We start from the raw sequence: 15,418 nt of genomic DNA, 5'->3' as shown, positions 1-15,418 counted from the left end.
TTCTATCGAATAAAGTAAAAAATACCGAGGTTGCCATTTAAAAATCAACAATTGAATACGTTAATCAATAAGAATTTATGTCATACACTAATATACCAAATCTCGTTTTTTTATTTGAAAAAATAAAAAAGTTATAGGGATGAGCCACTTTTGAGACGCACCCAGTATATGTATTTTTATACTATTTCTAGTGTTATTTATTAGAATGTCTTTTCTGTCTAATAGTTCGTTGTACATTATTGGTATTATACCTGTATTATTAAAAAGTTAAATGGCGAATAATAAACAAAAAAAAACAAATAAATTTCAAAGGAAAAGTGAAAATTAATACCAAAATCTTAGAACAAAAATTTCAAAGATGCCGTATTATTTTTCCAGCAGCCGATGTCCCTTGATATTGTGTCACCCTATATATGGAGGCTTTGGCAAAAATTTTCAAAAAATATACTATTTTTATTGTCTCCAAAAACAATACCTTTTATTCCAGATAAAATATCCTTTTTATTTTTATCCGTTTTACAAAAAAATATCCAAAAAATTCTTCAAATACTTATACGTTTGGATATCAAAGATCTCGTATTATTTTTCAAAGGGATTGTCTCTAAGAACAATATATGCTCTTTCGACCAAAAAAAACTGTGTATTTCTATACGCTTTAGAGAGATCCAATGGCATTATCTGCTTTTTAGATCCTACAAAGCGGGTCAATACGGTCTGAACCGTTTCATCCATTATTGACCTGAGAGTTCCAGCTTGATGCACTTGGGTGCCTTTCAAAGGTTTTATTTAATCAATTTGTTCGGTATTTTAGGAAGTTTTCCTGGAAACTACGTTATTTGGAACCCTTTAAGCATTATTTATCAATCGATTGATCACTAAACATGCCTGTGAAAATTAAATATATTATTAAAGCGTTATAAAACTTCCAAAAAAGTAGCAAAATAAGCGTTGGGCATTTATCGTTTTATGTAAAACTGGCTAGGTATTTTTCCGACAAATGAAGAAGGAAATTAAAGATAAAGGATTATACTATATCCGTATTGTAGCACATTTTTAGACAATTTCTTTATTTTTAAGATTTTGATGGTCAAACCAACAAAATATTCCTTATGTTTGGACTAAATTTTCTCGAAAATAAGGACATAATTTAAAATTCCGTTACAATGCGGAAATAGGTTGAAGTTTTGTGATTACAGTGATATACAATTTATATGGTTTTGTGACAAATTGCTCGCTATTTTATGGCAAATGCTGAAGCTCTGCAAACCTTAATCAAGCCTTAATCAAAGCACGTGTGTTTGGAATTTTGGATACTTCCCCAATAAATTAACGCACCACAAAAAAATAACCAAAAGTTTAAGTTAAGTTTTTGTCAAAACCACTTATCCGATTTGGACGATTTTTTTTTGAATGATAGGTTATTCTTTCCACAACGTTGCTATACTAACTGTATTTTGATAGGAACCCTTTTTATACTAATACCGGGTGTAGCAATTATAACGTGTTTTTTTAATAAAATTTGTGACACCCTGTAGAGTTGATCAGTTACAGTATCAAGTTAAAATTGAAATCACATTTTAGCCTTATCTTTTTCTTTACATTTTGTTTTTTTATTTTCTTCTTTATCTTCCTTATTACACGAGAAACAATATTTTATAGGATGGCATTGGTTTTAATTAACATTTTTCCATTTTACTCACTGAAGTAAGTAGCAGGCTATGGAAAAACACGGATTACCAGTAAATGTCAAATAGAGATGCTTGTTGTCAGTGTCAGTCGTTTTCGTCCTTTTATTATATCAAAAATATGCAACGTGCACGTGAAACAAGAAATCTTACTGGCGAAGAATGTGCTCAAGCATTAATATTGTCTGAGGAAGGTTGGAGCTACCGAAGAATTGGTGAACGATTTAATGTAACTCACTCAACCATTTCACGAGTATAGATATACTGGGAGTAATTGTCGCAGGCCGGGACAAGGCAGGAATCGAAGAACCAATCCGATTCAGGAACGTTTTTTAAAACTCTCAACATTAAGACAACGTTTCGTAACAGCTCGGACCCTTAAAACTCAGCTCAGAGATACTAATGGTCTACAAGTTTGCACAGAAACTAGCATCTCTATTTGACATTTACTGGTAATCCGTGTTTTTCCATAGCCTGCTACTTACTTTAATGAGTAAAATGGAAAAATGTTAATTAAAACCAATATTAAATCATGTTATCCTATAAAATGTTGTTTCTCGTGTAATAAGGAAGATAATGGAGTAAATAAAAAAACAAAATGTAATAAAAGATAAGGCTAAAATGTGATTTCAATTTTAACTTGATACTGTAACTGATCAACTCTACAGGGTTCACAAATTTTATTAAAAAAACACGTTATAATTGCTACACCCGGTATTAGTATAAAAAGAGTTCCTATCAAAATACAGTTAGTATAGCAACATTGTGGAAAGAATAACCTATCATTCAAAAAAAAATCGTCCAAATTGGGTAAGTGTGCTTTTGACAAAAACTTAACCTAAACTTTTGGTTATTTTTTTGTGGTGCGTTAATTTATTGGGGAAGTGTATTTCCTTCGGCCACATACCCGCTCTACTATCGACCATTAAGAACTCATAGACTCTTAAGCCCCATACTCACACTTCGCTACTTCACTTCGTTCCTTCCTCGCGTCTCTTCGTCCAAAAATCATATATTTACTATGGGAAATTGTCGATTTATGTGACTGTGTGTTCCTTCGTTCCTTCGTCAAAACGCTCCTTCGTCCGTTTACTTCCTCGAAACGCTCCTTCCCCGTACTATCTGTCGGTTTTTGGACGAAGTAGCAAAGGAATTATCACGAACACAAAAAATATTAAAATATATAAATCGATCTTGGATTTCATTCTTAGTTGATTTCTTGATTTGGCAGTACGTCTGTACAGGGTGTCCCATTTTCGTGTGTTTTGCAGGGTTTCTCGTTTATGAGTCGAGCTACAAAGATGCGGTTTTCACATTACGATGTTACTTTTTTATGAAACTAAAGATGCTACATATTATACAGATATGTCCTAGTTCTCTTACTTTCTAATATACAGGGCGAACCTGAAATTATTGCATTTTTCGATTCCCTTTGTATCTCGATTATCTTATAACTTATGGATAAGGTGAAAACGGTGTCCCGTACAGTTTTTCACGTAGAATGCAGTTACGTAACTAGTTCTTCGTTAGAATCTGTTGATATTTTGCGATATTTTGCATATTATTTTATTTTCCATGTTACGGGCTTTCTAAAATACTTACATATTTTCATAAACGGGGTAAAAATGCATTATTTAACTTTATTACATAGTCGGCCGGTTTAAATTAGGTAATCAAAACAACAACTAATTTATTCGACGTAAAATGTGGGTTATTGGCTATTCCACGCTAATTTTTATGTATAGTTATAATATAACTCTAAAATAAGAGCCGTTTAGCAGTTTAGCAGTACCTAAATAAATATGTATACCTAGAGTATACATATTATAATTTTAGAAAGCTCATAACAAGGCAAATAAATTAAAAAATAATATATAGAGTGTCCTGTTTAAAAAAAGAACATAAGTTTGAGTCATTTTTCGAAATAGACAGCTCCCAACGAAGAACTAGTTTCGTCACTGCATTCTACCTGAAAAACGAGACACGGGCGGTGGGTAAGTACTCAATAGGTAGAAAAAAACAAAATTAGGGTATCCGGTATATACCTGTACATTTAGATGAACAGTCTAATTTTATAAAAGGTATTACAGATGGGGGTGGGAACCTTTGGTGTTACACAGCAAAATAAAACACTAAATCACCATAATACACCAAAACGCTTTTACTTCTACACTGGACGCGCGTTTCGCTAACCACGTTACTCCGTTTAGTTTATAGTTAGTTTAGTTTAGTTTATAATCATCTGCTGATGATGCTAACATGGTTAGCGAAACGCGCGTCCAGTGTAAAAGTAAAAGCGTTTTGGTGTATTGTGGTGATTTAGTGTTTTATTTTGTTGATAAAATGTATTTCCAATGACCGCATAGTAAATATCCGGTATAATACCAGAAATATAAAGTAATATCAGGAATATATCTACAATATTCCTAATATATATTGGTATATTCCTGTTCCCGGTATTATACCGGGTATTTACTATGCGGTTGTCGGAAATACCTTTTATAAAATTAGGATGTTCATCTAAATGTACAGGTATATACATATATACTCAGATTTTATTTATCTACAAATTGGGTACTTACCCACCGCCCATCACTGACCCTTTTCACCTTTTTGATAAGTTATAAAATTATCGAGATACAAAGGTTATCGAACAATGCAAAAATTTCTACTAATTAAAAAATAAAAAGTATAAAAGAAAGAAATAAGAAATAAATTTGAACTAACGAGGCTAGGATAAATCTGTGTGTAGCATATTTAGTTTCATAATAAGTAGAACAATGATGTGAACATGGCATCTTTATATCTCTGCTCATAAACCAGAAACCCCATAAAACACACAAAAATGGGACACCCTGTACATCTAGCAATCGCCAGTCGATATAAAAATACATATCACACACAATAGTCTTAAAAATGGAAGAAAAAGACAATATTGTCTTCATATTTGTGAAGAAATACATGTCTAAATATGGACATGGATGTAATCGTAGCGACAAAAATAAAAAAATAGAAATAGTGTGTATGAAGCCTTTACAAAAATATCTGAAGAAATGGGGATTGACATCAACGTTTAATTAGTTTGTCATATTTCATAGTTTCGATATAAATAACAATAAACTTTATTCTATTGTTGACTGGCCTATTCATACTGATATACCTTGTACATGATACTGAAATATTCGGATTTATTAAAAAAATTATATTATTAAAATTCAATTTTTATTTTTGACACGACAAAGAATTGCCGTTTTATAATAAAAATTTTAGAGGTTACTAGATATTTCGTAATAAAGATGTAGCTCTGCTATATCAAAAATATTTTGTGGTGTGTTGTTGCATAATCGACTAATTTCCAAGCATCGAATGGACGAAGGAAGGAAGCGAAGGGACGAAGTAACGCGAGGAAGGGACGAAGGAGCGAAGTGTGAGTATGGGGCTTTAAGTATTAACAATTTAACTTGTAATTAAAATTTAAAAATTTTGTACGCATTTTTACATACATTCAATAAAAATTCTATTTTGCTAGAAAATATAGAAAAAAAACTTATGTCAATCGAAAAAAAATGCTTGTATCAACGATAAAAACGCTTATCTAAGGGTTTTATTTCATAAAATCACGCGATTTAGTGGTTAAACCCTTAAATGTTCTAACAGAGGCGAACGACCCCTAAACAAATAAAAAAATCCGATCAACCCCGGAAAAACACACACAACAAATCCATCGTGCGTAAATAAAAACAGGAAAAGGATAAAATTTCAGGAAAATAGGAAATATCTTTTTTTACTCGGGGGTAAATAGAAAAAGAAATCGTATATATCTGTGGAAGTTCCTAGAGATAGCTATTTATTTATTTGCCAGCTTCAGATGAGGTCTGGATCAAATTATGTTTACTCTTGAACACCTACGAGTATAAAGTAGAGTAAATAAGAATTGTAAGTCTATATACTTTAGTAGAATTTGAGGTTTCTTTGGTTCTATTTTTGGAATGGACTGAATTAAATGTCTATGTCTAATGAAATATACAGGGTGTTTCAAAACAAATGCGAAAAACTTCAGGGGGTGATTCCTTGTTAAAAATAAAGGATAGTTTCCTTTATAAACGTTGGGTCAAAAGTCGATCATTAGGGAGATATCGCAGTACAAAGATGGCGGAAAAACAATGTTTTTATTTTTTATCTTGAAAACGAAAAGAGATAGACTAATGAAATTGTATGGAAGCATTACTGTTATGAAAACACACTTTCTGGTAATTTTTTCACTTTTTTAAAATGAGTGAAAGGGGTTGAAATAAACTACCCCTATCATTCTTGTTCACGAAATTTAAAGAAAAATCGTATCAAAAATCGTATTTGTAATTTTAGACATACGTGTCTTTTAATTAAGTGAGTAATTACTAAAACTTCTGTAGTTCACTCACGTTACCTATAAATCGAAAAAAAAACTAACTCCACTAGAAATATCGGATTAATCTGCCATCCAATATCCGATCTCCGCGTCAAAAATTGCTATTCCCGCTGGGACACGAGGAACGCCCTAATGGAAATCTGAGTAGCAATTAAAATGGATGCTTCCATTTGACGTCGCTGTTGGAACTCACCGAATTGTGGGGTTAGAACTAAGCAAGAAGGATTTTTGTTGACGCGTCGGGTAATACAGGTTAAACGCGCGTGATTAATAATTCGCATGATATTTAATCAGCGTCTTATACGGTATAGAACTTCTGCTTTAAAACAATATAGTAGGTTGTAGAGCGTAGATTTGCCAAAATTCGATTTTATTCTCAAAGAAATTGTCTTTAGAGTTGTAGTTGTCTGTATTAGTAGTATATCATATTTTTGTCAATTTTACACATATTTTATTTTTTATCTCGAAAACTATAAGAGATATGTATAGGTTAGTATAATAGAAAAATTATAAGATACTAGCGTGTACCCGCGACTTCGTTCGAGTCGAATTAATCATTTGTAATGGCGATGATGAAGAAAAGCAAGAATTTCCATTGACATACAAACTGGATAAAATTTTCTCACATTTATGTCAGCATGAGAAAAAACAATATGACGATATTATTATATAACTTGGTAATATTTGAGGGGTAGTTTCATCTCGTTGGAATTTGACTTTCGAAAAGTCCGTATGCCAAAAATAAGCTTTTTACGTCAAGCAGTTTAAGCAGAATCGTGGTTAATCATTTAACCTACTTTTTGGAACACCCTGTATGTCCAAGCGTTTTCCCGAAAGACTAACCGTTTTTTAAATAACAAATATTGTAATATTTGAGGGGCGTTTTCACCCTCTTGGAATTTGAGATTCGAGAAACCCCTCCTTATCGAATCTCTACACCCCACAGTCAATCCGTTTGCCAAAAATCAGCTTTTTACATCAAGCGCTTTTAGCAAGATCGTGATTAATCAATGACCAGATTTTTCGAAACACCCTGTATACATTTTTAAAAAATTTTAAAATATGTAAAAAAACAAAATAAAATATACGTGTTTAAGGGTTTTTTCGGAAACTTGACCGTTTTTTAAATAAAAAATATTGTAATATTTGAGGGGTGGTTTCACCCCTTGGAACTGGAATTTCGAAAAATCCCTTCTTATCGAACCTCTACACCCTAGAGTCAACCTGTATGCCAAAATTGAGCTTCTTACGTTGAGTGGTTTGAGCAGGATCGTGATTAATCAGTGAGTCAGTCACTTAAAGATTTTATATATTAGTATAGATAAATTAAAAAAAAAAATAAGGAATAAAAAGTTTTTTATTTCCTGCTAACGCCATTATTTCATATAGTTGGTTCTTTCGACGTTTACTTCTACGTAATTTTACTATAGTTTATGGAGAAGATAGAAACACGTAAAAAAGAAAGCGGACAGAAAAAAAGGAATAAAAGTAACTGGACTTTTTCCCTAGGGAACCACTTATATTCAGCTATCCCGGAAAATGCTGCTCGAGCATAATCGTTCCGGACAAAAATATATTCTAAATATTTCCGGGCCAGTGCTGAATTTGATGGCACTGGAGAAAAATGAAATGGATATAACAATGGAGAGTGTTTACCATTATCATCAAAGGCTTTCTTTTGTACCGTGAACATTAACTAATAGTATTAAAACAAAAATGTTTGAGATTTAAACGGTATTTATATGAATTTGATAAATCGTAGTTATTATCTCTCATTGATAAAATTTTAATTAACGTCATATTTTTTGTTATTTTAAAATGTTAAAGAAGCACAAAATTTATTAAGTTAATAACCAGTGATGGGCAAGTACACGGTATATTAAAATTTAGGTAAATACCCAATATTTTGAACTCTGTATATACCCAAAGGATCAATAAATGGTATATTGAATTTGGATAAATACCATCCCATACAGCACATCAAATCACATTTACGATGTGTATACATTATTAGATGCAGATACAGGGTGACACAATCTCCCCAATGTAAATATGCTACGTTTACACATTGTAGTTCAACACGTATGCACAAAGGTTAAACGTCCGCCTCACAATGTAGCCACAGTATAGCATTTACGTATACACAAAGTAAGGGATACACAGTGTGCCGTAGGATACACAGTGCATGTGTATTACGTTTAAACTCTGTTTACACATTGCAGTTGTGACTACCGCGTGTATACTTATGTATTTTGCTTCGTATATACATCTTGTGCTAGATAAAACTACTTCTTATGAACGAATTTAGGAAATAATACAAGTTTTGATGCCTAACTTTTCGTTCTTTTTAAGAATTATTTATTCAATGATCCCAATTATATCTTTTTAGAACGAAAATTAGGAAGGCAAAACTTTGTATTTTCGAAAAGAAAACACTGTAAAAGCACAGAATTTGTATCAAAATGTATTAAAAATATAAGTACCTTACTAGGTACTTATATCACAATGTTGTTATACTTAACAACATACTAAAATGGTAAACACTGGTATATCGCCACGATTTGGTGGACCTCGTTTAGTAATTTTTTCTCCTCTTTTCCTTCCAAGCAGTTGGTTTGTTAGCATACTCATTCATCGAGCACTCTGTTGGACTTTGTTGTATTTTATTTCCAGATTAACAATCTTACCTTTAAATTTTATATGAAACTGATTATTGAATATTAAACATATATCTGTATATTGATCCATCAATAACTTACTGAATATCAGTGTAAGAAGTTCTTTGAAGTGTTTAAATCTTTCTTTCTCTGGTCCATTTAGATTTTTATTATTTCCAAATTAAAAAAAAATATATTGCAGAGCTAACCTCTTTATCATTATACGAGAATATTTGGAGTTTTCATTCATTGGAGTCAAAATTTGGTAAATTGGGTATCGAGTACGGGAAGAGTCGCTACTATAATACTAATAATACACTTAGAAAAGTGTAACACAACTACATAAAAACAGAACATTTGTATAGAGCTTCCGAATGATAAAACAATAATGGCTGCTAACACATACCACTGCTAGAAAGGAGAAAGGAGAGAGGACACATAAGATACACTTGGTCGGTGTATCTACGCTGAGGCTATCCGCGCGTGCGCACACCTTCATTTCATGCTAGAATGTAGACACAACAGTACACTATTACAAAGTGTCTATATAGATATTTATATTATGTGTATACGTCACATTTTTACAAGGTGTGTACTATACGCACAACTATGATACGAAGTATCACACATACATATGACTTATACATTGTATGTCTCATATACCGACGTCAGATTTCATCATTTTAATAATTATTTGTTACGTTACAAAAAACTCTTTAGAATCCTGTGTGCACATGGTATACAACTAGTAAACACTGTATCACACAATTTTATCAAAATAAACCTGCGTGTATCTCATATGTATATGTTAGAACTAGATGAACACTTAGTTTCACTTTAACATATTTTGTTTTTCATGTGTCTCCCTTGTAGAAACGTAATTTCATATGGACGTACTGTATCGGATTATATCCGGTATACAGGGTGTTGCATCATCGAGCGGGACATAGGAAATCCCATGTAAATTTTAGTGGAGTCAATTATTGGCTTCCCTAATTATTTTAGAGAATAATTCTATTTAAGTTTATTGAACAACACTAAAACCCACATTCAAAAGAATAACTTTAGATATTTTTGATTAGCCCGTTTACGAGTTATCGCCGATTTCTTTTTAAATATTTCTCCTTTTTTATGGCTCTGTATTTACTTATGAGCACCAGTCAAGGTAAAAGATAACTGTCAAATGAAGTTGACATTTCAGAAATTACCTATTTAAATTATCTATTTAGTGCTTTATTATTATTATTAAAAACTCATACCTACATTGAAAATATTAGCCATGAATTACACTACCGAAGAAAAAGCATCGATGATTAAATAATGGTATTATCAAGGAAATAGTTATCAAAAGGTGTCGGACATGTTTGCTGCTCTGTATCCGAATAGACCAATACCTGGAAAATCTACAATCGCAAGAAATCTCCAGAGATTTGAGACCAAAGGCACCCTAATAAATAACTGCAGATGTGAAGCAAGGCAGGAACAAAGAGAAGATGCAAGAAATGATACCGACTTGGAAGTTTTATTGTGCGTGGAAGAGAACGATGGAAAGATCAGCACAAGGAAACTTGAGGATGAAATAGGAATAGATCACACTACAGAGTTTCAAATTTTGAAACGACATAAATACTATTCCTTCAAATATGAACAGCACCAAGAGCTACGAGATGGGGACAAAATACGGAGGCAGGCGTTTTGTTTTGATATGATGGAAAGAGCAAACACGGATAGGGAATTTTTAAAAAACATATGTTTCACTGACGAATGCACGTTTACCTTAAATAATGAACCCAATGTTCAAAATTATCGATATTGGAACAAAGAAAACCAACACAGGTTTGTCGAAACAAGGACGCAATATCCACAGAAAGTAAATGTTTGGGCAGGGATATTCGGACACAATATTATCGGGCCATTATTTCTTACGCGAAATTTAAATGCAGAATATTATTTGGAACTATTCGAAAATCATATTTTACCTGCTATACGTGATGCCGCTAGGGAAAATCAGGAAGTTTGGTACCTAATGGATGGCTGCCCGGCACATAGTACCCTGGCTGTTCGGGAATATTTAGACAATAGTTGGCCAGCAAGGTCTCCTGATATTTCGCCAAATGATTTCTTTCTCTGGGGCCATTTAAAAAACAAGATATACAAGGATAAAAAATACCTAAATCTAGACGAGTTAAAAAATGCTATTTCTGCCGAATGCAATAGAATTTCAGTTTACCAACTAGCGAATGTAAGAAGAGAATTTTATGATCGCCTGGGTTATTGTTTAGCAGTCGATGGAGGAGTATTTGAACATCTTCTTAAATCCTAAAGTTCTAACAATTTAATAGTACCCAAATTAATAAGTTATTGAATATTGTAATAATACTATAATTAACCTTGTAATTGATTACTTTATTTTACTTTAATTCATATTAATTTGTATTTATAAATACATCTTTAAGATTTCCGATGTAGGAATGAGTTTTCAATAATAATAAAGCACTAAATAGGTAAATTTCTGAAATGACAACTTCATTTGACAGTTATCTTTTACCTTGACTGGTGCTCATAAGTAAATACAGGGCCATAAGAAGAGAGGAGAAATATTTAAAAAGAAATCGACGAAAACTCGTAAACGAGCTAATCAAAAATATCTAAAGTTATTCTTTTGAATGTGGGTTTTAGTGCTCTTCAATAAACCTAAATAGAATTATTCTTTAAAATAATTAGGAAAGCCAATAATTGACCCCATTAAAATTTACATGGGATTTCCTATGTCCCGTCCGACGATGCAACACCCGGTATACCCATTCATACTCACGTTTTTAATTTAAAGTATTCTAACAATTTTTTGTTCATTATGGCATTTTTGTTTTCAACCATCTCAAGAACAAGACCTCAAAACATAAAAAACTAAGGATGATCGGTTAAAAAACTACCAGTTAAGTCAAATAGTTCACAATAGCCAATGAATTTTATCAAAAAAAAAACGGCAGCACAGCGCCGACAGGATAATTTTAGGTAAATACCCTAACTTTATAAAGACATTTCCCGGGACGACCGCATGGTAAATACCAGAAATATACCCAGTACAACACTAGATATGTATCTATAATATGTCTCAATGGGTATATACCCAACACCGTCACGATATATATTAAATTTTATTTACGTGCCCGTTGGGTATTTACCCACCATCCATCATTGATAATAACCACCTATCAAAGAATGAAATCGAAATTATATTTCCATAGAATCGCGGTTTGATTTTGGACTTTGAAAAAGGTCTTTAAAAAAATGTAACCATATTTACATATTTTTTTATCAAAGGATAGGACTTGAGAATGTAATCTAGAGATCAGAGGAGTACCACAATAGATCTGGAAAAGTTAATATGGAACAGTCTAACCTAACCATAGCAAACTTTGTAAAACTCTAAAAAACTGTATTTCTTACTTTAAATTTCCCGAGTAGAAAGACCGAAAGTGCTTTTTTAATTTTCCTTTAATTAATAAAATTAAATATTTAAGAATTAGGAAGTTTTCCGAAAATATGAACCGTTCATAATAAATTCGGGAGAATTGGACTCTATTGATTTTGGCGGAAAAGTTTGGAAATTATTTTCTAAAAAAAAAGGTTACAGGCATCCGTATTATAAACTTTTCTTACTTCTTGTTCAGTAAAATATTTAATTGGTAGGTACAAAAGATCTCGACATCTCACTAGTGAAGGAGAGGGGTCAAAAAATCACTAATAAGATCACATTTAATTTATGAACGTCCCCTTAACACCAAACAAATATTTTATCCTCGAAAAAAGGGGATAATAGGTCTGTAGAAAACTCCTAAAAAAGTTTCTTAAGTTTGTTCCGAAGCTACGTGATACGAATTGAAGTTTCGTTCCCGTGTTCGCTCTTTTGTGAAAAAATATTCCCCAATATTTTACCGTTTTTTTCTGTAACATCAGTAACGGACCGACTTTTTTTCCGAAAGGGTTTAGCAATTATTTAAATTCTGCCTTATTCAGCCTCTTTTTATTCTTTCAATATTCTTATTCTAGTTTTGGAAGAGTATCCTCCTCTCAGAAAAAAATATATTATATTCAACTCTATATTTTGATAAATCATTTTTATGCCTAAAAAAATAAAAGTATTTTGATTTGGATATCATCACCACAAAAACATAATAAATAGGAGAAATTAGAGTTCCCCCTCTCCCAAACGTTCTCCCAAGAGGTATTTTTTACTAGACTATAGCGTGACAATTTCTTTTTTTTTAACTACGAGCCGCCCCTGCATATAGCTTTAACAAAGTTAGTTGAGAGTTAACGCGAGTGTCCCCAAATGGGGGGAAAAGCAGATCGAAAATGATAGGGAAGATGGAGAGTTAGAAACGGGAAACCAGGAAGTTCTCCCCAATTTACTTCTGATTTTTCCTCTCGTTTATTAAGGCATAAAATGCCAGAGTAAAAAAGTCTTCCTTGAAATCAATCTGTTTTTTGATGTTCTTTTATGCCCATAAAAAGTTTTTTATTCAATATTCAGAGAAAGATTTTTAAAGGAATTTAATTTACCTTATTTTTATTTAAATTATTTATCAATGGATTTTATTTAATTATTTTGATGATAATAAAAAAAATTGTAATATACAAAATACCATGTGAGTGGTACATAAATGTATTGCTCAGGCATCTGTAGATTCTTCTTTCATTTTAATAAACATAACATAAATAAAATACAAACTAAAAATAATCACATTTATGAAGAAAGTTTAAAGCTTTTTTGTTTTACCTCATTGAGTAATTATTAATATCAGTTAGTTTGAATCTATATAATGTAATTTTAACAGAACATCAACGGATTTTACAGACGTATCTGTTAAAAAAAATAGTGTTGTTGAATAGCTGTATTTAGATATTTTAAATAGTTTTTTTATATTTTTTGTTTGTGTTTTTTTTTGCTTCCGACGACGGGAAGAGATATACTTCCCAAAACGTTTTTTTTTTGCAAAATGACACTGTGAAATTGGTCTCCGACGGATCAACGCAGTGTTGTCTACGAAAAATAACAATTTCATTTTGTAGATTTTCCTCTAGCGGCAATAAACAAGTAATTAAATTTAGTTAATCCTAATTAATTTTGCGCCACATCGATTCCGTGCGAAAACCAATAACATTGTTAAATTCGTCATTATTAAATATATTAAATGCCGTATAGTGTATTATTCAATATTAATTTATTTTAATTAAATCGAACGCAACAATGTGTTTAGCAAATTCCAATTTGATTAAATGCACTAACTCGTTATGTGATACTATTTTTTTTAATAAAAGGTAAGAAAATATACAGGGCGAGTCTTAAATAAGTGCAAATATTTTTAGGAGTAATATATTTCAACTCCAGAAACAAGTCTATAAGGTTTTTCCGCGAAAAAAAATTAAAAATTAGATTTTTTTTTAAATTTTAAGTTAAAAAATATCTTTGTAATATTGTACCATAAATAAATAATTATATATTATTAATATTGTCAAAATATTTTACAATTTGTAGACAAAGGTAAAGTAAACAAACGAAGTAAACAAACAAAAGAGGATACAAAACATTATACAAATAACATTGTCAGTCTTATTGTTTAAAATAAACATTTATAAATGTTTACAATGTCAAAAAATAAAAAATCAATGTCAAAGAATAAAAAAATATCAATGACCTCTAGATAAATTTTCGATGTCATTGGTAAATATAGTAATGGCAAACCTTAGACCAAAGTGTTTACAAGATCAAATTCAATTATCAAAATATAAGTCATTTACGGCGTAGAAAGCCTTGTCTAGTAAATAAGATTTCAATGGTTTGCGAAATGAAGAAAATGATGTTATGGATTTGATTTCAAATGGCAGGTGATTGTGCATTTTTTTCGAGTTATATAATATTGAACTTTTAACTAACTCTGAGCGTGGGGTAGGTAGATAAAAATCTTGCTCCGCGTTCCTGAGTGGATAAGTGTGAGATGGCCTTTCTTGAGAAGCTGATACATGCTCACGTATTAGGCAAACGGATTCAAATATAAATAAGGAAGGAAGAAGTCTTGGCAATGAGCTCTGCTGTTTCTCCTCTCTTCTGGAGCTTGAAAATGCGGTCAAATTGAGTCGCACAACACATACGCCAGATTGGAAGTGCATACCTGAGGTGCAACTCAAAAAGTGCATAATAAACAGTTCTAGCCACTGACAAGTTAAGCTCCTTAGGAGCAGATCTTAATGCAAAACAGGCAGAGCTTAATTTTTTCGACAAAGCATCGATATGCATGTCCCATTTCAGAGAATTGTCTACAACTAGCCCTAAGAATTTTACCGATTTTACGACGTCAATGGTGGTGTTGTTAAGTACAAAAGGCTGCAGCGAGTTTTTATACGAAAGTAAATTAAATTTACTAGAAAGATAACCCAGAAAAGATCCATTGGTTCTCAAAATTTATAAATTTAAGCGAAAAATCTTTTTCTTTAATTTTCAAAGTAAAATACCTCGGTTATTTTGGACTTATTTGTAAGAGTCCACGGTAAAAAAACCGCAAAGAGAAAATTAGTTTCTTTTATCGAGATCGAGCAGCCCTGAAAATATTTGCACTTATTTTAGACTCGTCCTGTATAGGTAAAATCGATAAATCCAGACTAGC

General features: G+C 31.7%; 1 long non-coding RNA gene across 1 annotated transcript; it reads left to right on the top strand.

Moving 5' to 3' along the window:
* The first annotated feature begins 1,709 nt into the window (after window positions 1–1,709).
* LOC115883952 lies at window positions 1,710–15,028 on the top strand. Its single transcript, XR_004050475.1, has 3 exons — window positions 1,710–1,938; window positions 6,583–6,586; window positions 15,018–15,028. It is a non-coding gene; the product is annotated as an uncharacterized LOC115883952 (long non-coding RNA).
* The last annotated feature ends 390 nt before the right edge of the window (window positions 15,029–15,418 follow it).

The sequence above is a fragment of the Sitophilus oryzae genome, unplaced genomic scaffold, assembly GCF_002938485.1.
Source record: "Sitophilus oryzae breed Bouriz unplaced genomic scaffold, Soryzae_2.0 scaffold_2006_pilon_pilon, whole genome shotgun sequence".
Lineage (NCBI taxonomy): Eukaryota > Metazoa > Arthropoda > Insecta > Coleoptera > Curculionidae > Sitophilus > Sitophilus oryzae.
The sequence above is the reverse complement of the archived record's forward strand: the minus strand, read 5'-3'. Positions and strand labels throughout refer to the sequence as shown.